The 27,457-nt window shown below is 46.5% G+C and overlaps 1 long non-coding RNA gene across 1 annotated transcript in view; it reads right to left on the bottom strand.

Annotated features, from left to right (window-relative positions):
* The window catches only part of LOC135385962 (uncharacterized), a 195,763-nt gene that overhangs the window by 150,019 nt on the left and 18,287 nt on the right, over positions 1-27,457 (bottom strand). Inside the window, exon 2 of the long non-coding RNA XR_010420542.1 lies at positions 6,185-6,243. This is a non-coding gene — a long non-coding RNA (uncharacterized LOC135385962). The remainder of the gene's footprint in view (positions 1-6,184; positions 6,244-27,457) is intronic.

Here is a 27,457-nt window from a genome sequence, read left to right as displayed (position 1 = left end):
CACCGACTTTTCCAGGTTTTCACTGACTATTTCAAGCGAATTCCCTAACCGAAACAAAAGGGAACTTGGTGCCTGCTGCTAGGTTTTGATACAGGTCCCTCATAAAACAGATCTTATATTGAGTATTAATGATTTTTTCTGCCTCTGAGCTTGTCGTATTGGCGGATAGCTATTCCACGGCAACTTTGCTGCGACGTGGCCACTCAACCACTGATCGGCACTGGCGATTCGTTGCGCATCGCCACGGCACTTGTCTGCAATTTCCCCTGACTTCAGCTGCTCTTAGGCAAATTCCCTGACAATCCCCTGAGTTTTCCAGTCGTATCGAAATTCGCTGACGATTCCCGGTTTTCCAGGTTGGTAGACGTCCTGTGTCCTAGACTCGCGTGACGGTAAGACCACAGCGCTTACAGTGGCGACTACTCAGCCATATAGCTCTCCTTTATAAAGCAGTGGCGTTAGTAATGGTCCTATTGCCTCAGCTATTACCTGATATGCATTCTGTGAAGCCAAACCGTACGAAGTTCTCTCGTGGAAACCATTGGAGTTCTCAGGAGTATACCTGAAGGACCAAACAGATATACATATATGTGGAGAAAAATGGTGTTTCTTTGGGGATAAGTATCAAGTCCAATTCTTACAAGTTCCTCATATCCATTCTCACAAGTGCGAACCATTTTTTCTGTCACAACAACGCATTCCTTCACTCCTTCTACCCGCGCGCCACCAAACTTTGGGATTCGTTGCCCGAAGGAATCGCATCCATTCATGATCATTCTTGCAAATCGGCAGCAGCGCATCGCCTTACTTCGTAGCGCACATAATCATCTTCTTATTTTGTACTTTCAATTTGGGCGCTTGTCTAGAGTATCTGGCCTCCCAGCCACATTGATTATTCAGTGATTGTTGTAATTCTTGCAGTTCTTGTAATCTTCTTTGTGTTTTCTTCACCCATGTAATGCCTTCTGGCCTTTGGGCTTCTAACAATAAATAAATAAACAAATTCAATAGAAAATATTGAATGCCGTCCCATGAAGACCGTGGATTGAAATATAGACTACCACGGTTGGTTTTGCTTCCATATCGCCCAATGGATATGACCATTCACGACTTTGCGTTGCGAGACAACTATAACCATAAGCGACGCCGCAGTGGTTGGCCTGTGGATTAATCTTCCCCATCTGGTTTTTTTAACGTGCATTAAAATCTCGGTACATGGCACACCGTAATTAACGTCCCTCGCGGCGCAATAGATTACCGCTTTTACAGTGTCCTATCTTTTCAGCCCACACATTTTATGCTTCACGAGTTATGGCAGTGGCATTCCTCTTCTATGCCTACAGGACTCTGACACCACACTCTCTATGTGCTACACTGTCTTCCATACACCTTTTACAGCCTTTAGAAGCATGTCTGTACCTCTGAGCTCCTGATTCCTTAAAGGGAGAATCTGCATAAGATCCCTTCCAAGATTTTCGAATATTCGTCACCTTTAGCGATCAACGACCATGCCTGTAAAATATATCCTTCGAAAACTGAGTCAAACTTGATAAAAATGATTTTCTTGTATGACGCGCTCGGTGACAGGGTAGTGCGAGTCGCGAGCGCTTTTCTGCAAGCAACACTGAGTGTGATGTAAGCCGCGAGATATCCGGCGCCGTCCGCCTTGCTTTGCTGTGTGTTTTGGCAGTTTTGACGAAGGAAATTTTCCGTAGCAATTGTATTCGTTACGTCGCACACTGATCTTACACCCACCAGGATGGTCGGTAAGACATGCTGTATAATCAGTTGTGGCAACAGGTCGGATACAACAACAGACGTAGCGTATTTCCAGTTCCCGACGGACAAACAACGTCGTTTGGAGTGGGAAATGGCGCTGCGCAAAATCAAGTGGAGGAAGACCAGCTCGAGCACGATATGTTCTCATCATTTTGAGCCAGGAATGTTCGACACGAAAAGACGGCTCATGCGGCAACTCGGAGTGGCACCTGCGGGCGGCACCGACCGCACGTGCACCTGCAACATGTTTCATGCTACGCGTGCACCCGTGGCACAGATATAGGAATGTGCGACAACCTATTAGAAACTAATCATTCGTTACTTTGAGTTCGACAGTCTTCAGTGTATGGGTCCGAGGCCTCGGTTTCAAGCGCCGCGCGCACTGGTACAGGGTCCGTCGAAAACGGCGAGTCGTTGTGGTTTATGGTGACGGCAGGGAAGGGTAACGGTAACGGAAACAGAAACGGTATATTACCGAAATTGGAGATGGTAACGATAACGGAAACGGAAACGCATACCACGGTCCTCCATTACCGGAAACAGAAACGGAAACGAATTCATCGTCCGGTATTGAATTCGGGTAATGGCTATTACTATTGTGCGATGACATTTGAGTGTCTTTTCATATTTTGGTTTTGTATTTTGATGACTCCATTCCCAGTAATGCTCTAAATACTACACGAGAGCATGGAAAGAAGGCGCAATATTGGATCATCGAGGGTGCATCCGCCGCTTACCTCATCCCAGTCCTCCTAACTCCATGACATCAGCAGATGACTATACTCCACCATAGCACGAGGGTGACAGCCTACGATTTTTTGTTACTTTTTTTGTACTTTCTTTTTCATTTCACCGTGACCAGGGCAGTATCATTTACTACTGAGAGCGTTCGCTTATAAATGCTACATTGGATGAAGGTTACGCCCAGCTTGAGTTGCTGGGCTCCGAGTGTCTGAAGACATGTTCCTACATCTTGTTATTTTAATTTTTTATCTTGCAAGATGAGCGCATCCCAACGACGTAAAATTACTTGTGTAGTGTGCACGCGTGACACCGAAACAGCACTTGGGCAAAACAGGGTGCTGATAGACACGGACGGGCCGTCCTCCTGCCAGCCCTGTAACAACTGTTCCATTACCAGAAACAGTAACGGAAACGTAACAGAAACGAAATTGGAAGGCCGGTATCAGAAACGGATAACGGAAACGAAAATATAGCAGTAACGAAAACGGAAACGGTAACCAAAGTACGTCCGTTATCCTTCCCTGGGTGACGGTCAAGTCATTCTCCTCATCAGAATACACGTCTGAATCGGGCTGAATTCTGATACCGTATTAAGGTTCTCCAACAGCGCAGAAAGCAGGCATTGAAAGTTCTGGATTCATGAGTTGTCCTCTGCGCACATTTCGTAGAACGACATCAAGTTTTAATCTTGCTACACAGCGCCCTCTATCACTGCTCGTTGCTACGATAAGCGACACCTGATTCGCCTAATGTACGGCGAAAACAGAATATATAGCGCGTTCACCGTGCAGGGAGCGGAGTCGGACCAACCGTGCACGTACGACCGGCGAGCATGTGCTCGCGTCTCATTAGAGAGGGAGGACGCAGTTCGCGATGTTTGTAGACCGGAATCGAACTTGAGCGGTCTGCCTGCCTAGATTGGCGGCAGGTTGCTCTGGGAAGGGATGAAAGGGGTCGGGGGAAGGGGAAGGCTCACACGTCTGGTTACGCAGTTTCCTGCACTACAGCCGACCGTGAGGGTCCACTGCCTTCATAAACTCCAGCAGGGCTTCCTGTACGGATTGGCGGCGCTGGAGGTTTCCGCGCGGATGGACGATCTACTAAATCTGTAGCTCTTATGTTCCAGGGTGCTGCACTGCTTGCTGGAGTTCCCGTCTGGCGTCGGATGTAGTCGGACGCACCGTTATAACGTGTTCCTCCGTTTCTGGCTCGCCGCATTGGCGACAATTTGGACTGGAAGTACGGCCGAGTTTTGGTTCGCTTGCGCCTTTTCAATTCGTACAATTTGCGACGTAAATTGTGGAGGAGGCTGAACGAACAACAATTGGAATCAGTGGCGTAGCCAGAGGGGGAGAGGAGTTTCGGGGGTGCAGCCCCCCTCCCCGAAAAATCGTACCTTCAGTAGTGCATTTGGGAGAGGGAGACAAGAGTGAAATCCACCTTCCCCATCTAAAGTCCAGTAGAACAAAATATTTTTCTGCCTATTCGCCACTGGTTAGGGCAACACAACATTAGGGCACCACCAACGCCCAAGCAGTGATCTGAAGCACGTCAATCGACGAAAAGTCAGCGAGTGCCAGTGGCGCGACTCGAACTGACGCCTCTCTGATTGCCGGTCATGTGTGCTGTCAATTATACTACACCAGCCTCGCGCACTCGTCAACATACTGTATCCGGAAGCGGGCATGCGTAAGAGCCCGGTATTCACGTCTTCATTTGTGCGCTCAAATGTAGTAGCTTTCTGTTGCTTTATTTTATTCGACAAATACGCGATGACGATATCACGAGGTGTTATTAGGCTGCAAATTGTATGACCAAAAACCTTCATAAAGCGACTGCAACCTATGCCTTTAAAAGAAACGCGATGACGCAATAAAAGCAAAACAAGGAACCAGGGACCCAATAACGTGCATGTAGCGCACGAGGCTAACAGACTGTCTCCATGGCACAGCCCACTATATGAAGCTTACAATTGCCGACAACGCCGTGGCCGTGTCCCTCTTCTTGGGTCCACAAACGCCCAGGGCCTTTGCTGCGAAGTTTCTATTGTCCAAGAGGGCGAGAGCAGATTTCAGTCTAGCCCTCTGGGATGCGTATCTTGTGCAGTGCATGAGGATGGGCTCCGTGTTCTTCACCGTTGGAAACACTGCTGTTTTAGACAGTCAGCTCTCCCTACTTTATGGGGAAACTGCCGACTCTATGTTCAGGCGCTTTTAATAATTACTAGTCCATAAAATAGCACGCTGTGTCGGAGACAATACCGAGGACGTAAATGTCGTCTGCTAAATAGATAGAAATCTCGCGAAAGAAGCGTTTGTGTATCATTATTTGTTCAACGACTAGACCAAGTGCATTTTGTACAACCACTTATTCCGTATTCACATATGCTGTACCACGTCATTGACGAGCGATACCTCGCGGGCCCTTGGCACCCTCGTTGCACCCGGCACGCTCTTGGCATGATGAGCCGCGGAGAGGCTTCAAACAAGTCAAAGAGGCTGCATAAAACAAATGACGTATATTGTCACCGCATTGTACCGTGTGTCGTGCGCTAAATATCAAGTCACAGACGGAGAAAGCTACAGATCATCGAACCTTTCGGACATCAAGGGAGACAGAGCTGCACGTAGGCAGGGCGGGGGGCTGGGGATTCAGAACCGGTTCCAAGCAGCCGCAGCACGGAAATCGAAAGCTCCAGCACGTCTGAACAACTCCAACTCACCAAGCATCATCAGGGTGGTCGGAGAGGGCGATCCCCAGTCATGAATGTGCAAACAACTGCTTTCCTGCGCAAAACTTGTCACTGTGCGCGTATCACGAGGCGACAATTGCATTGCTTCTATAAAAACACTGAAATGCTAATTTACATAGTTCGTCATTTACATTGCAACAACAACCGAGCACATTCTTGCGTGCACTGCTTCAGATATGCATCTCAAAGGGGTACCATAAAATGTGCCCCCGACCGACTGGACAACCGCAACTTTGATCTGGATCCTTTGCCACGTGACAAGAGTGATGCTGCCTTGCAGGCGCTTGTGACATTTATTCAGGGTAGTGCGTTGGAGTCAGGTTATTAGGACCTTGTGATGCATTGTGCGCTATGTTAACCGATGATTTGGCCTTTGGCCGATACTTAGCGCGAAAGCTGCGTTTTTTTGTTTTTTTTTAGGGGAGGGAGGTCTGTTTATGGGAGTAGTTGAATTTGTCGTGTGAGGAATTCAATCTCTCCTTTTTTTTTTCTTTTCGCCAGCATCAGCAACACCTCAGTTCTGCCGATGATGATTGCGGTGTTTCATCGCCACCGTACCCCCCCCCCCCCATTGCAAGAATAAGCTCCTCAATAAGCCCAAAGGATTTAAAGTGTTCACTTGAGTCCTGTACCTCATTCATAAATTGAGGAGACAATTAACAATTTGAGACCTAATAATATTTTGCTGTAACTTGTGAAAAAGCAAGAGAAAATAACATAGGAAAATAAAATAACAACTGTGCATAAAAGACATTTGAGATTGAGTCAACGGCAGAGGGAACGCCAGTGTAAGATTAGCCGTGGAAAACACTGTCTAATCGTTTTGGCATGCAGCTCAAAGGGTTTATCGTGTGAAAAGATTCCACGTAGAACTAATCTCAACTAGCCAAATGATGCAGGAAGGCTTACCGAAACGATCAACCAGGATATCCCATTCATTAAGCCAGAACTTTATGTAGCCACGCATCCTGAAACATAATACGAATGTTGTTTTCAAAGATTCGTAATTGCAAAAATTTCGTCTCCAATGCACCGACATCAGTTAATATCATTTGCAAGCGGATAACTATTGAAAGCGCTCTCCATTATTTCCTCTTTTCCATTAGTCAACGAGAAAACAAGAAAACTTTGAAAGCCAATGACAAACAGGAACTAATATCTTGCAATTCTTCATTTGCATGCGTCAACAATCATATGTTAAGGGATTCAGAACCGAGAATGGAAGCGATAAAGAGCTCTTTCAGGTTCACTGACAGTGTCCAACAACAGGGTCAACACGGGAAATCAACGGCAGGGTTCGCATGACTGTAACGTCTTGCCATCGCTTCGTATGTTGCACTGCCATAATCTATTGCTGGGCTAAATTTATCAAATTCATCCGAGGCGCTTCGACATGTTTTCCCACAACATAACGTTGCTGGCATCACTGTTGAACTTCCGAGCCATATTTAGCCAGTGTTATTCTCATCGTTCCCGTGTGTCTCGCACCCTCATTGCCAACTGTGTCAGTAAGCTATAATCGAAGGCCTCACAAAGGTCACAATGTTTACTTTTACGCGATACGGATGTGCACCTGGGCCGCAATGAGCGTTGTCAGCTTATGGAACAGCTAATGTCCCTCGATCTCCATAGAAACAGGAAGAAGGCGCGTGCACGTGGCAAACAGTGGCACACTATAAGAGAGCAAGCCTCCAGCTTAAAAATTTCTGCACCTTGGTTGTGGCGAAATATCCAAAAAGTATCGTGCGTTTCAAAAATAGAAAACAATCACAGCGAAATTGTAGAGCACGCGGGAGGTCTTTGATCAGCACGTCCAGTGCTAGACTGCTCGAAGGATAAAGTGGAGCTTCCGGAAATTCTAAATGACATTTGCAAGTTCGTTAAACGAAAACAAGGAAAGAGGAAAGGATGATAGTGCTCCTCTAGAATCTATCTTGCCACTTGCACGTCGATCCATTAGAATAAATCACTCGTCTGCTCCACAACAGCATGATGTCACGTTGCAGTGCGTCCCTGGACACTCCGGCCGCCCGGCGTGCCTGGAGAGCACGCTGCTACGGCTGCTGTCCATGGATGTTGAACTCTGACGCTGCGTTAGTGGTTTTCGCCATGAGCAATAGACTGACCAGTGTGCTCCGGTTCAATGGAATGATAATCGTTCCTGAGCATACACCATACACCCAGACGTGTTCCTCATAGAACCTTGATCGTACTTTCGTACGTCATCTCTAACGTCATTTATTTACAATCGTAGTAGTCCGCGCAACGGATGGATGGTGTGGACGATCTCTATCATGGCTTCATTCTGAAGACGCAGGGTCCTATGGGAGTTTTGCTACCCGTCTAGATATAGACCAGTTTGCGAGCCTGACGTCACACTTTTGCGGTGGCGCTGCAGTCAGCAAATCGTCTGCTTGATGTGGGCAAAACAGCAATCAATTGGAGTGATTTGAGTGATCGTTTTCATACAAAGTGGGCATGCCGCAAAGCAGTGTATCCTTCGTGTACGGAACTCGATGGGGAAAGGGTGACGAAATCACTTTTCATCACTTTCTGCGCAGCGCGGAACAAAGAAATCGTTTTATTCTGAATCGTTTTTGTGTGTTTGAATCGTTTTGATCAGCTAAAATGAAAGATTCCCTGACATCGCCTTTGTGAGATTCCCTCACGATACATGTGTACAAATAAACGACGCTAACATGAATCGGTGCACGGTAGCAAATCATCACTGTTTTCAGAAACGTCCCGATCAAACAACTCATCGGTGAAGTAATTGTGCGCTTCCAGTGACTTGTACGCTTGCACAGTATCAGCAGTGAACTGGCTAGGAGAAAATATTAGACAAACTACAATGAGATTGTGATCGACGTCATATCTGTTGCTGGGCTGTCCACATGTCGACGCGCAGAGCAAAGGGATCGTCGTGTTGTATACCGTTCATAAACAGCTTGTGAACGTCTTGTAACGACACTTGTCTGATTCCTTCAGAGTTCTAAATTATTCGGGTATTGTGGAAGGGGATAATCGAGAGCATTGCAACACGGCCGATGTCGCACTTGCGGAAAGCATTCACACGTTGCGTTCAGTGTGTTTTGCCCACACCAACCCCGCGCATGCGCAGGTGGCGTCTCTTGTTTGTGAACAGTAAAGTGGTATGGGTTGTACGGTTGAGCCGTCTTTTAGTATGTTTCCACATCCGTGTGTATGTGTATCTGTCTTTTCTGTGCTCCTCATACTCAAGGAATATGATTCTTACATGTCGACCCTTTCATGCGTCTTTCTGTATGGTTTGGAGGCTGCTGCATTTGCGCGAGATCTACGAAACCATGTGCTATATACAATCATGCAAAGTATGCATAGTAGAATGGAAGGAAATCAACGAACCGGTGGAGAAATGTTAAAGTAGCACAGAAGTTGCTTTGAACACCCTGTTTTCTTCCTATAAAACTTAAGTAGGCCAGTAAGATGCACCATGAGAAGTAATTCACACCACAGAATCCTACTTGTCGCAGAAATTGAATTTAAAGTACGCCGCAAAAAGCGACCGTGCGCAACGGCGGTGGAGAGCAGTACCAGCCTGGGATCTGCCTGGGACCTCGCGCTGACGCTACAGGGTGTACGCCCGCTGATTAGTCCAGAGAAATGTCGTCTGCTACTCCGCTGTCGTCTGCTACTCGGCTGTTCGGGGTTCTGAAAAAGCCTTGCTCCTGGCTCGGCCATGATTCGGCCGCTCTTTCTATCCCCCAATTCTCCGGGAGAACTGTCAAAACTGGTTTACTGCGGCAAAGGGACTGACGCTGACCCCCACTGACCGGCAAACCTGAACGAGTTCCCCCTGCAACGTCATCGGTGACGTGTCATCATATCTTCTCCTCCTCGTTACACCTGGAGTGGAAAGTCAAGGGTGAACGCGCTAAGCCTTGTTTATGTGAGTTTTTTTTTTCTTTTTCTTTTCTGGGAAACAAATTGCACACATCAAAACCTTACGCGCTATTCGGTAAAATGACACACACACTTTCATCAGATGTCTTAATCTGATTTTTTTTTTAATGGGCCTCTGTACTCCTTTAAGGGAAGAGCCTCAGGCACAACAGTAGCAGATAAATACACCTGTCATTTTCATTTTCTTCCGCCACAGTGTGTGGAAAAGATATTTTTTGCTCCGTGTTAGCGCCGCGAAGCAGCTGTGGCTATGAGCGGCGTAATAGTTGTGGACAGATGGAGAGAGGACAGCAGGAAGATGGGCTTCTTACTTGTCTTTGCTTGTGATACTTAGCCAACTAAGTGCCGTTGGAAGCGCAACGATTTTGTGAAATAATCTAATGTTTCGCTAGTTTCAATAAAACAAAATAAAAACACAAGTAATGTACCTCTATAATACTTCATATGTTCGGCCCTGGTGTCTTAATTATCGACAGTGACATGATTTGCGAATGACATCCTGTTTCTTCGTGTAGTTTAATGCAAGACAAACGAATGACTTTCGGTGCGACTGTCATTCGTTGGGAGTGCCAATCAGTCTGCCGTGTGACAGGGTATTAGAAGTGGTTCAACAATACCAGGAGTGCAATGTCTCCTCGCTTTCCGCAAAACGATTCCAGACTCAAAAACTTCCAAAGCTGGCAGGTTGCAAGTTTGCATTTTCGCGGTGAAGAACGTGACTCTGCTATAATTATGGGGAACACACCGGGTATAGACGGAAGTTTGTACGTTAGCTCACAATGCGTAGCGTATAAAGCATAGAGAGCGGTTGTCTGTGTGGCGTCTTGTCTTGCTTCCGCATAATGTCTACGTTTGATACAAACCAACTAGCTCGCGTCAGTGCTCTTGCAGCCTTCGTTTTCTTCCCGCGCAGAAATGTTGGTGCGGGCGTCCATACATGCATCTTTTACCTATTTATTTATTTTAAAGATAACAAACTACTTACAACAAACAACATACAACAAACAACTGCCTGTTTACAGAGAAGGTGTTGCTTGTAGCAGAAATGTGAGATTATTTTCCAGTCGGCCCATAACGCATATTAAACCACCCCTCTGTCCCCCTCTACTTCCTGCTGTCCTCTCTCCATCTGTCCACATCTGCACGCCGCTCATAACCACAGCTGCTTTGCGACGCTAACAGGGAATACATTTTTTTTCCACAAATTGTGGAGGAAGAAGAACCCAAATAACAAGCGTATTTATCTGCTACTGTTGTGCCTGAGGCTCTTCCCTTAAGATTTTTCACCGGTTCGTTGACTTTCTTCCGTTCTACTATGCGTACTTTGCATGATTGTATATGTAGTACAGGTTGGGATAAAGGTTTACGGAACACGCGAGCGCCGTACTTTTTCTTCAGTGCGACACCATAGCGGCTGCCGGAAGCGGATGAGTTCACTGTTTCGGAGGGGTGGAACGGTGCGTTGTTAGCGACACACAGTGGTAGTTCCGGTGTCGCTTGGGTGTGCCTGGGAAGTGGAAGCTGCCACTCTGTGTCTCTAACAGCGCACCGTTGCACCCCTCCGAAACAATGAACTCTCCCGCTTCCGGCGGCCGCTAGGGTGTCGCACCGTAGAAGAAGTACGCAGCTTGTCGCCGCGTGTTCCGCAAACTTTTGTCCCAACCTGTACATGACTTCGTAGATCTTGCGCCCATGCAGCAGTCTCCGAACTAAAAAAAAAAACGACGCATAAAAGGGTCGACATGTAAGAATCATATCCCTTGAGTATGGGGAGCACAGAAAATACACACACGGAAAGACCCGGCTCAACGCTCAACCGGACAACTCCTCGCACAACGGCACAATGCACAACCACCAAAACAACCGCACAACTCGGCGAGCAATGTGTCTTGTCTGTTTTGCTTTCTAGCCAAGGCGAGACAGTAGGCAGAGCGCATGCGAAGAGTGACGGGTTCTTTCCTCGCCGCATCCGCAACAGACATTACAACACAAGGATGGCATCCAATGTATTATAGACGAAAGCGTGCTGGGCGAACGGGCGAACGCGATGCGTTCGGGACAGGTCCTGGTCGCACGTCACAGGAAACGCCAACGCACACGTGACCTTAAAGATGGCCGCGCCCGTGATGGGCTGCAAAAGAGAGTGTAAACAAAGCGTTTACTGTTTCCGTGCACCGTTTCGGGCGTCTTTCGACCTCGGTAATTATTTTTACCCCATAATCTCGCATTGAAAGGCGCAGTTTTGTACATGAGGCCTCGTACTGTATACTTCCAAAGATGCGATGACGACCCGGCATTACGACACACTGAGCGCATGCGATTTGCTTAAAATTAGGAGAAACTTAAACTTATGGCTACAATGTCGCGGAAGAAGCACCGTATAGTTTACGGTGGCAAAATATACGTTCATCTCTTGGCTTTATGCCGATCGGAATATGTCGGCAAGCGCCAAAACGACATGTAAACAAGGTCACACGACCCCAAAATGACGTTCCCTATGACGTGTGACCCGGACAAGATGGCAGTTTTGCGAAAAATACCCGCTTTAGGGTAGTTACAACAATGGTGGGTTTGTGTCACCCCTATGCATTACAACGTGAGACTGTGGCGCCCTCTGTGAGGCGCAGGCGGAAGGGCTTTACTGGATGCTTCAGACACTCTTCCGCCGATTCCGGAATTCACCCCCCCCCCCCCCTGTATACCTCCACTTTACAACTATCGCTGAAAAAAAAAGGAATATAAAAAATGATGAAAATCTGGGATGTCGATGGGACCTGCCTGCTGACGTGACGTGAAATCGGCATGGTGTTGAACTTAAATAAAACACCCTGTAGTAGCCGTGCAGTCGGCTGGACTATACTTGTCTCTCTTAGCGCTGCATTCTCACGTTGTAAGGGGCTTCGAGTTGGCAATGACACACGATCCAAAACGGAAGACATGGAGGTCGACTTCAGCTTCGCGATGCCTGTGGTAGAAGGCAGTGGGTATGCTGTTGTGCTGAGGTACCTACTTGCACTTCCTTGCCGGATCATACGGAAAGTGTTTCTCAGATACAACACTTCCATCAAGCGCTGCCGTAGAGTGGGTTTTCAGCGTAGCCGCCGGGATATTAATTAGAAAGTACGGCAAAATGACAGAAAAAAAGAAAAAGAGAGAACTGTTCTTCAAACTCAACTACTCTGTTATTTCGAAGCAGTTACTGCTTTATTGTGGAAATAGCAACCTTATTTGACTCATTCTGTTGAGACATATCATAATAGCGCCAGGGGTCGAAACCGGAACCGAACAGAACCGTAAACATTTTTTCTCTCCCCGTGAACGAACCGGAACTGAACCGAAAAAAAAATGTAATGCGGTAACCGGATCGCCAGAGGGTAAAAACGCCTACACCTTCCCACTCGACTGCCGCGCACCAGCTCCCTGCATCGCTTTGAACTTGCCGAATTCATAGAGCGGACAAATTGATAAGCCAAGAAGTCCATCCACCTCCTATAGCCTCACCTCCAAAAGGTTCGCGATATCCCTGTACATTTTTTGTATATTTAACTCTAGGTGTAAAAAAAAAAAGATGTGCTAAACGACAGCTACGCTTTGCATTGTTGCCTCGGCTGCTTCCTTTCATTCAGCATCACAGTGTGAAGGTGACGTAAATTTTAATAGTTCACAGTGACATGCACAAGCAACGCAGAACTCTGCGATCACAGGAAAGAGGTTGGCGTGTGGTTCAGAGCATGGAGGAAGGAAATACAGGGGGCGACCTCTCACCCTTTTTTCAACGGGGATCAGCGTTCCGGCCTGCGCATGGGACTCTGGGATACTCCTATCTACCACGTGACCGCTTTCTTCTCTGTTTTTCTTTCGAAGTTGGCGATACCGGCGATAGCCTTTTGAAATGGAGTTCAATGGTATGTTGTACGCCATTTCCCAGCACTTCGGTACAGTAAAGGATGATCTGCTGTCAACTGCATGGTTCTTTGTACCTATGAACTGTAGAGGCGGGGGAGTAAGAGGAAAGGGCAAGCCATCGCCGGAACCTGATATTACCTCTCACATGTTGTACACTGATTAGCACAGCACACGTAAACCGGTACGAACCGATTAATATCGGTTTCAAACCGCTATTTTGGTTGAGCTGAACTCGAACCGAACCGAACCGATAACCTTGAACCGGAACTTGAACCGAACCCCAAAAAATAACGGTTCCCTGCCCTGTAATAGCCTACTTCTCATGCGCTAGTATTTCGCGTTATTTCAGTTGTTGCAATCACTTGGGAGTTCGTACTTTTCTTTTCTTTTTTTTTTTTTTCTAAGCAACAGGGAGGCGCAAGTCCTTGCATGAATTGAAACTAACGACCCGAGTAGCGCGTTGCTTTTCTTCTCAGTGCTTAATTACATTACGAGTAGAGTAATTTGTAACAGTAATCAATTATTCTTGCCAGAAGAGGAACAGTAACCAATTACTTTTTTGGAGTAACGGGCACAACTACGCCTTCAGGTTGCCGTATGTTTATCGTTCACATTCCTTTAAGGGACAGTTCAGCCCTGTGTGCCGCGAAGGAACGGCATCGTCCGCGGGATCAGGAAACATGACCGGAAGCGACCTCAACAAAAGTCAACGCTGTGCATGTTGAAGCATCGAAGTTTAGCCCCCCGTAGTGCCTCCATCAACCTTACAGGAAAACGTCACCAGACCGAAAAACACTTTTAGTGGACGTCACCATCCATGAGTATCAAATTGAAAATTGACACTGGCGCCGATCCCAGCCACTTTGAAAGGAATCCACGAGGAAGGCTGACCTTCCCTACCCCATAGCAAGCAAGCAATCCATGCAGTCAGCTGCAGCGAGAGACAGATCCAACAAGGTCAGACTCAAGCCCACTCTCAGTGGACAAAAAGTTCCTTGGGACAGTAGAATCTAACAGCAAGAGAACCAGCTGGCGGGGATCAGTGGTTAGCGCGCTGATCATGTCACGTCGGGACGGGAAGGTACTCGGGTTCGAATCCCGGTGCCAGCTGAGCCGTCTGGGGATTTCTCTGGGTTTTCCCTCAGACGCTTTCAGACATATGTCGGCATAGCTCTCTAAGAAGTCGGCCCAGAACGCACATTCCCCCAGAGCGTTAGTCGTGATGTTGCCCACCTCTGTGGGGCCGTCACCACCAACACCAACACCGAGTGGATATATACGCCGTCAAGTCAGTGTCTACACTGCTATCTGGTCTAGCAGCTGCGGAGAGCATTGAACTGATTATCCGCCTCGGACAAGAATCACAATCATCGTAACACAGCTCAGAGAAGACCATCAATGGTCTGGGAACACTGTGATAAGTGCCAGTGGCGTAGCCAGAAGGGGTGGGTTGGGGGTTGGGGGTTCAAACCCCCGGAATCGTACCTTTAGTAGTGCTTTTGAGAAAGGAAAACGAGGGTGAAATCTTCCTCCCCCATGTAAAGTTCCCATAGAACCCCTCCCGAAATATTTTTCTGGCTACGCTGCTGCTAAGTGCCAAATCATATTCAAAACTATTCTTACAGCAAGCCATCTCAAAGAAGACGGGTACCATGCAGTTGCTGTTCGCGACGAAGTTAAAAAAGAACTCAACACACCGAACAGGCCGCAGCGAGCGTCTGCTACAACATGTCGCTTTGTTTGTTTTCTTCACCCGAAGGTCGTCCCACATCAGACATCCAAGGTGCGGTATCCAAGGTGCGAGCTCCGGAAGAGAAACATCTCCGTGCCCGCTTTATTGCTCTATCACCATAGCAGCAGAGTGTGACCGGGCCAAGGTGGAGCAAACAAGATCATGAACACTTCCGAAGACGAGACCTTCATCTGCCATGGATTTATACGGACGCCGCCCGGCGCATAATTCCGGGACAGTGACAGGGGCCTTCGCTCTCACTTGCCTCTTGCGGGGAAGATCAATGTCACTTGAGCAGACAGATTAATTTGTCATCACGCCCCGCATGTGTCAACATGGTCCTTGCTCTGATGCGATGATTGTATCTTGTATCCTCAAAGCACATGTGGAAGAAGGAGTTTCGTTGAGAGGCTATGCACGGAAACGTTTCGCCGAATCACAACGTTAGAATTGGAAGGAAGAGAAAAGTACGATGGAAAATACAAAAAAATCGGTGTTCTTTGAGCCACTCTATCGCCAAAATTGTTGTTGTTGGAGAGTCACATACGTGTTTCCAGTGTCGTGCACTGTGGTTCGAAGCGCCTTTCCATACACTTCTAAGTATCCAGCGTATACCACAGTAGCTAGTTTCCAGTGTCTCGTTTCTAAAGTACCTAGTTTCAGTAATTCAACTACGATGACCGACTTGCTTGAAACGTTTGGTGTAATTGTTCACTGATACGTTTGCATAATGTTTGTGTACGTTACTGTGTTGTTTACATTTAAAATTATAGACGTGCGTCGAGCATGAAGCCTGTACTTCAGCAACAGATTTCCACCTGCTTTTAAAATGTGCTTCACGAACGCAAAAAAGTGAAAAAAAAGGGGGGGGGAAAACAAATTCATCGTCTCGTCGAAGCCCGGCCTCTTTCCTATACTTAGTGATATCTGAGTACGGCAGCTGTCAGAAGACACTCGATTTATGTTTCTCTGTAGAAACTTGCATGCAATTTAAATATTTGAGATTTGGAGAGTGGAGTGGTGGAACAATAGATAAGAAAAACACCGTTTTCGCGTTCCGAGGTAGTGGCACGTTTCACACCATACATGCTGTGGCGAAAATTCGACGTCGTTAATTTAATAACAATAATAATAATAATGGTGCCGCGACAAACCTAAGGTCTGGCTGCCCAGTGTGGCGACATGTTGCACGTGCCGCACGGTAGATTGAGGATAATTTCGACCGCCTGGGGTTCTGTTGACATGCACCAATTTAATCTAATGACAAACTCTGCTGGTCGCTTTCGTACATCGCGGTGTGCCGGTGCAGGTTCAGTGTAGAAACGACCGAAGAGCGAACGGAAGGACCAATGAAACTCGACTCACGTTGCACTGAAGCGACCAGTGCAATATGCACAGTCAAGCCAGCGGAGCTTTTCTGCACTACCAGGACCAGTGGAATTCGCCATTCATTACTTCTCCGCTATTTTGTTCGGAAAACTTTCACAACCTGATTCGAACTTGGTCACATTCTTCCAATATTTGTCCAAGAACCAACTGCGTGAGCACATTCTACCGAAAATATTTCTTTAAGCAAATAAATAATAAGAAAACAATAGGATTTTTTTTCGAAAGTACGTGTCTACCAATACGGTAAGCAACATAAAGCAGAGAAAGCAACACAGGCAATAGACAACTAAGGAATTTTTCAGTTCTACAAGTAGATTCCGCTGGTGATCCGCTATCTCCAATTCTTTCTCCACCTCATTTCGCATTTTGCGTTGTGTGATTCGGCACGTACATGTTGTTCCAATATATCACGGACGTAAAGTACAAAAAAACAAAAGAAAAAAAAATGGAATGGAAACATTTATTCACCAATTCGTGAACCAGGTATACAATGGCTTGAGTCGGCATTATGTGTGGTACCGGACCACGCGTACCCGTCCTTGAGTAGCAGAAGCGTTCCAGAAAAGAAAAAGAAAAGGGAGAAGAGGAAAATTTGTGTGCGGGTTAAACATGAGCAATAGCGGAGAGGGACCGCAGTTGCATGACTGATATTTTTCTGACCTCTTTAATTATTTCCACTTAAACGGCATTTCACACATAAACGAAATATGGTAGGCAATACAACTCAAGGTGAGTCTATGAACATGACCTCAATTACAGCTGGGGGAATCGATGCCATCACTCGGGCATGTAGTCTTGGTTAACTCGTTCATATACACGTCTCCAATGCAGCGGAGGACACCCAGAGCAAACATAGCAGTAACGCGTTACCAATTTTTGTAACTAAGTACGCTATTAGTTACATGTTTTAGAAAGTCACTACTTAGTTATCAGAAACAGTAACGCGTTCCCTGTAACGCGTTACATACGGCTCTGAGCGTTATCTTCATTTGGCCCTGTAGGAAGGTTGTGTGTGTGTGAGAGTGTGTGAGTGTGTGTGTGCGTGCATGTGTGTGTGTGCGTGCGTGTGAGTGTGTGCGTGCGTGTGAGTGTGCGCGTGCGTGTGAGTGTGCGCGTGCGTGTGAGTGTGCGCGTGCGTGTGAGTGTGCGCGTACGTGCGCGCGTGTGAGTGTGTGTGCATGACAACGTGGCTTTTCTTGCATTTTCAACGATGCTACAACAATATGAGCCGATTATTTACATCGCAAAAAGGTTCATGCGCCAAAAGGTTCATGCGCCAAAAGGTCTTCTGCGAGCTGAGCAAGGTTCTGGGAGTCAAACGAAGTAAACTGGAACACGCTACACGATGTAGCGGTACCTGGATCATACAAGCCGACGTCGAGTTTTGAGGATGTGGTAAGGTAAGGATCATGGTAAAGTTGAGCTGGTGGGGCCGGACGTGCGGGACAGATGGAGAAGTTCAATTGCTCAGAAGCACATGCGAGAAAGCTGGTTGAGCTCTACAAAATTCATGGCGTAGGAGGGACGACAGACAGAGGCATAATACAACTGCGTAAATTGCACGAAAATTCATGTTGTTCTTCCTGCGCCATGAGTTCCGTAGTGTGCATGTACCTAATAAGAGCCTCAACTTCCGCCTTCGTGTGCCGGAGATTTCTGGCGCACGTTCGAGAGCCTCGGATGGTTAATATTATTCGCAGTCCTATACTGCGCTATGCACTATGTTGCCACACAAATGTAAGTGACAAAAATGCGTGTAAATCTATTCCTAATTCTTATTGTTTGAACTGTGTGCACAAACAATAAGATCGGCACTGTCACAGGGGGCGACCGCTGAACAGCTTCACTCTTAAGAGATTTCAACGACATATTGGTCATCATCAGGTACGTCGTGTACAGGTCCCGACAAAAGTTTACGGAACACACGAGCGGTGTATTTTCTCTTCGGTGCGACACCCTAGTGGCAAGCGGAATTGGGCTTGTTCACTCTTTCAGAGGTGTGGAGGAATGCGCCGGCACGACACCAGTTCAAACCACCTTTCGAGCACATACAAGCAACACCGAAACTACTGCGGTGCGTCGCTACCTGCGCACTCGCTCACCCCTCTGACCTAGCAAACGAGTCCATTTCCGCTCGCCGGTAGGGTGTCGCACCGACCAGAAAATACACCGCTCGCGTGTTTCGTAAACTTTTGTCGGGGCCTGTACCATATCACCGCTTTCTCTGCATTACTCTCGACCGGAGTTTATCATGGGCAGCGGAGGTGCACTAACTAAAAGCAAGAGCCGAGAATAGTCTTAATGTTCTACGTTACTTATGCGGTTCCCGGTAGGACAAGTCTCCTCAGAAAATGCTGAGCATTCACTCATCTCTTATAAGTCAGATGGTAGCTCATCACATTACCCTGCTTCACAACCTCCCTGTTACCAAAGGGAAAGTGTTAGAGTCTATTCTAGCAATGGGCGTTAAACTCTGTCTTGACCTTCTTCGAGCGACGTCACACGCCTTAGCTATAGCAGAGGCTCAGGAACCACCTCTATCAGCTTTTATGATGCAAAAAACGTTCCGCCACTACGTGCGGTTGGCAACGCGCCACCAACGCCATCCTCAGCTTCGAGCCATTATGAGACGTCGCCATTCTTCCTTTACCCGAGCTATCCAGGCACAAGCACATTATTCCGAAGCACAAGCCACATGGATTACCAGATATCCCAACATGGGCTCTACAACCTCCAGACGTAAGAATTAATGTGCCTGGGCTTCCGGGAAAGAAGGATATACCAACGCATGTTCTTCGCCAGTTCAGTCTTGAGTTACTAAACAGCACCACACTGTCTCACGTCACTTCTGCTTTGGCCTCTGAACTTCAGGAGTCCTCTTGGCAGTTGGTTTTATCCTCTCGTGACCTTCAGTTGCTCGTTGTACCGCACAGCGCACGTCTTCTCTTCAAACAGGGAAAGCGAGACTCTCCGAACTGTTGTGAGTGTGGCGTTCTAGAGGACGTAGTATACATCCTTCTCAGGTGCCGAAAATACGTTGATGCTCGAAGGGTTTTAGAGGCGAGCCCCCTAAAATGTGTGGACTCTCGAGCCTTCGACATCGCGAAACTGTTACAGTTCAATAAAAACATGACTAAGAAGCAAGCGAACTGGTGAAGGGTTTTACATTATGCATGTGTTATAAGTCCTCCGTCGTCCGACAGGCGCTGAAGGCACTTGAAGGGTTTCTACGTGCAACCGGGCTTATGGACAATGACTCGCTGAATGCGTGCGCCCCAAGTGATTCCGACATTTTACACTCACACGAAACTTTTGAACTACATATTGAACTCCATCACTTTAACTCTCTCATCCGTTTGTACTTCGTGTCTAAGCGCTTCTGTGGTAGCCAGTTCGACTTCGTCGTAACTCACATCTCCATTTGTTTTCTTTATCACATCACCATCACTCTGGATGAAATACACATGATTAAGACACACCACCAGCATCAACACTTGACTGAAGGATATAATTGAAAGAACAAACGACTTCTGCCACTGAAACTAACGCCACATGACAAAATTGCGAACATAACCTCATTTTGCACTACGTTCACAAAACAAGCTTCCGTGGCAGATATGGAGATAGAGGAGAAAAAATATTGCACAAGAATCTCTAATTAAAGGCTCAAATTAAAATTTAGTTTTAGTGCGTATGGCGCTTAAAGCTTTACTGTGACCAGCGGCATGCCCGAGCTGGTAAGAACATCCGCTCGTGGTAGTAGCCAAGATCGTGCTGAAGACTGGGATGTGCTGGGTTCGAACTCTAACCACCTTCTCTGCTGTCTGATATTGCCCCTTGGTTTTCCGGTAGATTTTCCAGACGAATGTCCGCACACTCTTTCCATTGAAGTAGGCCCAGGACACAGCCCCCTGTCCGCCACTCCTTCCCCGCTGTCCTCTCATCACCTGTCCGCGTCTGTTCGCCGCGCATATCTACAGCTGCTTGGCACAGCGCGAACGCGCAAGAGTATTAGTGCTCAGCTAAATCAGACATGGTGATTGCCCTTTGTGGCGTAATATGGCGTTTGTAGCAGAAACAACGACGCGCGCAAACGCCGTCAATCTTCGTCGTCCGAGGACATCGGGCTATTCCTGACAGTGGCGTAGTCAGGGGGTTTCAACCACCCACCCCCCTCCGAAACCGTGCCTTTGGTACTGCTTTTGGGAAAGGGAAACGGAAGTGAAATCTTCCTCCTCCATGTTAAGCTCCCATATAGAACCCCTCCCGAAATATTTTTCTGGTTACGCTACTGATTCCTGAAGCCGAGATACTTTGCTAAGGGACATTTGTACACGGTAGAAAGGCGCTCACTCGCGTTTCAAGACCACGTGAATCACAATGGTAGCGATTAGTAAATTTGGCGGGCGAGGAATGTTTCACGAAATAAACCTCGTACGACTACAAGCTGCGGACACGGCATTGGGAAATTGCTTCCGACAGGTAATTCAACACCATGCACAGAGTAAAATTACGGTAGTTTACGGTAATTACGGTAGTACCAAACATACCAAACGGCTCCCACTATAACAGAATCTCTTTCGTCGCACGACTGACACGCAGTACACGATAGGCACAACAAAAATTTCAAGGCCCAACATCACCTTGTTTTTAGGTTCAGCAGCCATACACACAAACACGGAAACCGCCATGTACTATTCTGTTCCGTTTCACCGTTCACACGTCGAGTCGGCAACGCCAGAATTACATTGTTCACGAACAGGATGTCGCAGTACGATGTTCACGCAGTTATGTTCGCGCTGCTATTTTTTGAGCCGCATTTCCAGCAGAAGCCGACATCTGGGCAAGGTTACAAGGTGTGGACAAAACAACAAATCCGCGCGAATGGAAGAGCGCTGTGTTTATGTCGGTTTGGTAACATGGTTTCGCTTGACTGAGCCTTTATCTGCGCGTTTCTAAATGGGCATTTACGGATGGTATGCTCCCCGGCTGTGTAACAACATCCTGCTCATCATGGCGCAATTCCAACGTAGGACACGACACACCCCCTACACTGGTGACGTCCCACATTCTCCCCATTCGCTCTGTACGAGACATGTGTGAATGACAGACTCGGCGCATTCGCTGTTGTTATCACAGCGTGCTAAACGTGTGCTCCCTGTGTACAGGAAAACAATTAGTCGCATTAATTATAACAGACGCTTATGCGCATCATCATGCACAAGGAGTACGCGAAAAGCAACGTTTTTTGTTTTAAATTCAACGGGACTTTATGTAGTTCTACAGGGAAGTAATACATTATTAATGATTCAGTGCTGGTGTTCATATTAACCTGCGACATACAGAGCGAGGTCTTCTAGCGTGACTGCGTTTTTGTTCTGCGTTGTGTTGCACTGCGTTGACAGTACTACTGTACTGTTGTACCGCGTTCTGTTGTCATTCTGCACATTTAAATCCACCTCATATGGTGATTATTCTGTGCGGCCTCTTCATTTGTTTGCACACGCCCTTCCCGGTTCTTGATTATTATTATTATTATTTGACTCCATGATAGCGCCGCGAAGTAACCGTGGCTATGAGCAGCGTACAGATGGAAAGGGGACAGCTGGAAGGTGTGGGGGACAGGGGGTTAGTATGCGTCCTGGGCAGACTTCAGGGGGAACAGTGCCGACATTCGTCAGGAAGGTCTTCGGAAAACCCAGGGAAAACCTCAAAGAGCACAGCCGGTGGTAGGACTCGAACTCACCACCTCCCAGTCTTCAGCACGACCTTGGCTACCACCAACGCTTCTTGATTATTCTGTTCTAGGGATATGCATGTTGATGTTTTGTTCGCTTGCCCAGGTTGCCAAATAGAAAAAGATCCCGTCACTAGTTTAATTTACGCCATTTCTTTGAAGCCATTGCAATTCACGTGCCTCACATTCTATTTCCCAAACTGGATTGTATCTCAATGTGAAGCCGAAGTTTCAGTAAAAATAATGGCTAGTTTCGATAAGTACAAATTTATGGTTTGCGTAACATGCCGCCCGTCTTGGGAACATTGCTTGTCCAGGTCGATTTCAGTCTCCTCGCCACAGGTGCTGATACTTCCAACGTGGGCCGGAGAGCGGACAGCGGGAAGGACCGCGCGTGCTGCTGCTAGGAGACAGGTGGAGTGACAATATAGCGTACCTACGCTTGAAGAATCTGAAGCAACGAAGTTTCACGGGGTATTTGGAAAATCCGCTGAAAGACATAATATTCACTGCAGGCATTTATACGTGGTACCTACCTATAAAAGTTTACCAGAGCCAAACCAATGTGTAAAATCCTGAGTCTTATGGAGTTCATCCACCAGCTAGCCTGCATCTACGCCATTTTGTCAGCAATGCCAACGCGCCGTGCTCACCAATTACTAAATTCAGGTGGAAGATTCCTGCGTTCGCGTGAAATTCTAATAGACCTCTACGGAAGAAATGTCACCGCGACGTAATCATTACGTTGGTAGACATAGCGAAACCGAAACCAAAACAGCTCAAACGGCAAGCACTGCCGTTCCACAAAGCCGTATTCCATCACGAAGGTCAAGTGCCGCTTCTTTGTGTTTGTGGTACACACAAATGAGGTCACGTGTTTAGTCGCTTTGGTGTCTTCTTTCGCGTTCCCAGTCCACAGAGGAAAGAAAAGAAGGCTCCACCCAAGGGTTGGTTGCGTGGTCTCGAAAGGCAACATCGTAATCCTGTGAGGAATGGGGTTTGTTTTTCAAATTACGCTGCGTGTATAGAGACACCACGTGCACTCGGAGAGAAACTCGTGCCCTTCTGGCTCCTAGAGATGGAAAAGCCCGGTGGCCATCTTTAGAAATAGCTACCGAAAAGATAGGGTTACCGGTAGAATTGAGCAGAACAAGGCCATACAACCAATAACATGTAAGGAAGTGCATAAACACCTTACATTATGAAAAACTATATTTAAATTTAGGGAGGGGCCTATTGCTACGTTTAACTGCAGAAAATTTCAAACAGATTCAACATCGCAATCCAAAGTTACAACCAAAAACCTCTAAATCCCCATGAGAAAACAATCAAGATGGAACCCATGTTGGGTAAACTGTTAGAGGTATAGCTACCCTGCATTTTCCGTAATGAGTTTTTGAGCGAGATAGATTTATGATAAGAAATAAAGTCGATATTTTTTTATTCCGTAATGACCCTTCGAGTGAATTGTGATGTTTGTCATCAGCTATGTTATCACTCCATCCTGTAACTGACTCGCTCGTTATGTTTCTATGCCAGTTGCAAAAGCATTGTCGGTGTGTTCATGTCACTGTTCTTGCCTTGTATTCATTACATGAGACCTCAAAAAGGTGAGCACGCGTTCCTTAACATTTAGCCCACTCACTCATCACTTTACTTTATTTGATATAACAGATCCAACAACTGAGAGCAGTTCTTAAGGTCGCCCTCATTGATTTTGCACTTGAGCACAACACCCCGTCATGTGCTTCACCTAGGCCTACGTGTATTGCACCAGGCCTGAAAGCTTCAACGATGCTCCCATAGAAAACGTGTACCGAACTTAGTTTATTTGCTTACTGTCATGGCTTGCACATATGGCCCAGAATGGTGTCGATGACGTTGGATAGCAATAAATGTAAGATGTTATGATATGTTTAAGAGTAATGCCATAGCGATTTATAGCACACATTTTTAAGGATTCAATTATAGCAACAATTGGAGCATATCTGAATGTTCATACGAGCACATAATAGGAAATGTGTGCTGACCACGGTTAGCTTCGTCAGCTATGATAATCCACTGTCGCAGAACGCGGATAGCATTTAATCGAATTAGTGTTCTCCATCAAATTTCAGCACAAATGGCGTAACATTCGAATGGCACAGCGGCAACGAATTAGGTTCTGTACAGAATGCTTGGAACCACTTTGAGGAGAAGCTGCAGCATGAATCGCCAGGGTTGAGGGAGGTCCGCTATATTTCCCGTAGCGGATCGTGCTCAGCTACGGGAAAGGCTCCGGCCGGCCATGTAGAGAACGTCAATGTGGTGGGTAAACGAACTAAATGTGGCACAGCTTATTCTTGGGAGCTTGCAGTCCTACGGTGTCAATCAGTGTAGGCCTAGGCTTCACATATCAAGTGCCAGCACGGCCTGGACGACGTGTCCTCAGAATCTTACTCAATTTATGTCATTGCAATCCTTGTATCTCCAAAATATTACTTCTCTCTGCGAAGTGGGAGCATCATAAAATCATAATGAAGTTCATGTAGCCAAAGACAGGATGACAGACAGGCGTCATCACCACCGGAACGCCATGCCATACCCCTACTTTTTTTAAGATTATCTGCTAGCTCGTGCACATATGGGATAGATACCGGTCTGCCTATCGACCTGGGCCTTCCGCTTCTCTCGCTCCCGTTGAGTTTTGCCAAAATACATCGCGCTACCCCTTCCAAAACATCTTCCGGGAAGCCCGCGACACGAATCCAGGTCCAGAGGCTGTCGTCCTGTCTTTGGCTGCTTGAACTTCATTACTACCCTATACCAACTACCCCATTTTAACACAATTGTACATCATAAAATAATTCCCAAGGATCCGCGCCAAAACGTAAAGCGCGCTTCACCTGATACACATAGGTGTTAGGTGAAGCCTACCCTAACCCTGCACGTAGGCGCCACGTATTGAGCACTATTTCGTGTATAACTTCATTGCAGTTGCAGTAATTGCAATGTTCTCAGGGATTTGACAAACTGGCTGTAAAATAAATTTCTAGTTCTCAGATGTAGGACGTCATGGGGTGCGCAATCTGCAACGTCTGGCAACATTGCTCACCGAAGGTCGATCTCCGTCCCCTCACCACAGGCGCTGCCAGATTTCCCCAACTGTTGGAAGTGGAGAGAGAGGCCTGCGCTCAATGACGTCACCTACTTTTGGAGAATCCGAAACGATGAATTTTTGTGGGCCCTTTGGAACATTCGAGCAAAAACGCAATGTTCAACGACGCTGCTTATATTTTGTGTACTGAGCAAATAGCGATGTTGATTCCTAACACGAAATAAAATGAATATAATTTATCTAATCCGCAGTGGCGCATTAACGCACCCCGAAGTTCCAATACATCCCTTCCCTTCTTTATATTTAACAGAAAAGAATGGCAGTTGATGAAAAGGCACCAGCTGCGGGACACAAATCGGGTACATTTAACGTGGTTTAATTCCATTAACTAAACTGTGAATTTAAATTTGATAACACCCTTAGCCACGGTAAAAAGTTTACATTGCCATTGTGTTACTAAATGTGTTACATGTTGCTAAACACACATACACAAACATACAACAAAACTAAACAAAATATTCACCTGTAAAAATTGTCGGTTCTAGTTTAATAATTATGCGACAGCCGCTATACACTGAAATGATAGCGTGTGATGAGCGTTGCCCGTGTCCGCCGTCAGTACCCGTAACACAGACTGTGTCCGTAAGTCCTCCATTATCATTTTTCATACATTGTATGACATCATGAACCCACCTTAACCTTTCCTTCGGATTTGTTTCTCGTACCCTCATCGGCCTCCCATTCGCTGCACGTTCCTTTCCAAAATTCATCTTCGTTTCCCTTTCAAACGTGAACAACGCGCCTATGCGATGGAACAACAACAACTACGTGAATGAAGATGTGATGAGGTGATTCACCGCAACAATTGCGGTAGAGCGATGCAGCTGCAGAAAGAGTTGCCTTTGAGCTAACCATTAATGTGACATGGAAAAATCGATGAAGCCCCATAATATGAAAAACCAAAATGAAAAGCAAGATAGCGTAGCGAAGATTGATGCACACGCAAAGTAAACTCGTAAAAACTAGAGCCACCAAAACTACGCGTCTATCGCATAATGAAGACAAGTAACGTTTTCTTACTTGATTTCCGTGTTTACAAGTTACCATTATTCACCCTTATTCAATTGCCACCATTTACTGTTACCGTCAAGATTACACCCTCAAGGTAAGTCATGCATAGTCGTCATCATCAAACTCATACTTTGTTGTTTAGACTGTACTTTGAAAACGTACTCAGGGCTGCTTCCACACGCACACACACACACGAGATTGCCGCATTTTTTTAAAATATATTTACTCGTTCAGGGGTACAAAGTTTGGGTCAGTTTGTACAGAAAGAGGTCCCATAGTTAATGCTAGTTCTGGGACCTACCTCAAGTTATTCTAACCATCCATTGTGACGTCACTGCGAGGGCGCTCTGTGATGAGAATGTGGGGTGCATACATGTTCACCGAAAAATGTATTTCCTCTACTGCCTAATTCCTGACGTCATAACAGCAATAGAATATTCAGAGATAAATGTGGCTCACACGCAAGATGAATGAGCAAAAGAAAGGTCAGTCTTCTAGAGTCTAGCTTTGGTCGTTAGCGCCTATTCTAGGCAAATGCAAAACAGACAGTCATTAGCCAGGGTATCGGAGGCTGTATTTCTGACGTCTTAAATTGTATTACTGTAAGATTATTTGCATATGTCAGCAGTTTTGCTTCTCATGGTTGCATTTCCCAGTTTATTATGAGAAAGCAGCGAAAGTAGAACACACACCAGACACGTGTGCACGTTGTACGTGTTACGAAACATGTGAATTGGCGTTATTCCTTGCTTGGAATACCCCGGACGTACCGCACGTCATAGCCATTGTTCTGAGTGGCAACTGCAACAAACTTACGAATCAATCGGAAATTTTATTTACTTTGAGACTTCTAAGGTGGTTTCGAGATCAGTAAACACGCAAATGATGACATGGAGGCACCTCTACAAGAACGCTCTGGCAAACGGACAGGACCTCCTACTCCAATGGTGTTCCATCAGTGCAGTGTAGGTGTACTAGGCTATGAAGCTGCGAACACCGCAGCGCGCTATGTTTAATCTCTGCCATCACAGTGAGGTTTCCATCAATCTCACGAGGGAAGGGACATGTTTAATAGACTGAAAAGAAAGAAAGAAAGAAAAAAAAAAAGAAATGACAGCCAGACTAAGGCCCGCTTGCTATTCCAAAAAAGAAACTCAACATCAATAAAATAAAAAGAAAAGGAGAAAGTAAGGAAAAGGAGAAAATAAGGACAAAGAAAGAAAAGGGAAAAGAAAGAAAAGGGAAAAAGAGAAAGAAAACCAGTTAGTGCAGCACAGGCACGGCATGAGGATTGAAGAGGAGTACTAG

This window comes from Ornithodoros turicata, chromosome 2, assembly GCF_037126465.1.
Source record: "Ornithodoros turicata isolate Travis chromosome 2, ASM3712646v1, whole genome shotgun sequence".
Taxonomy (NCBI): Eukaryota; Metazoa; Arthropoda; class Arachnida; order Ixodida; family Argasidae; genus Ornithodoros; species Ornithodoros turicata.
Note: the sequence above shows the minus strand (reverse complement) of the source record. Positions and strands in the feature narration are given on the sequence as shown.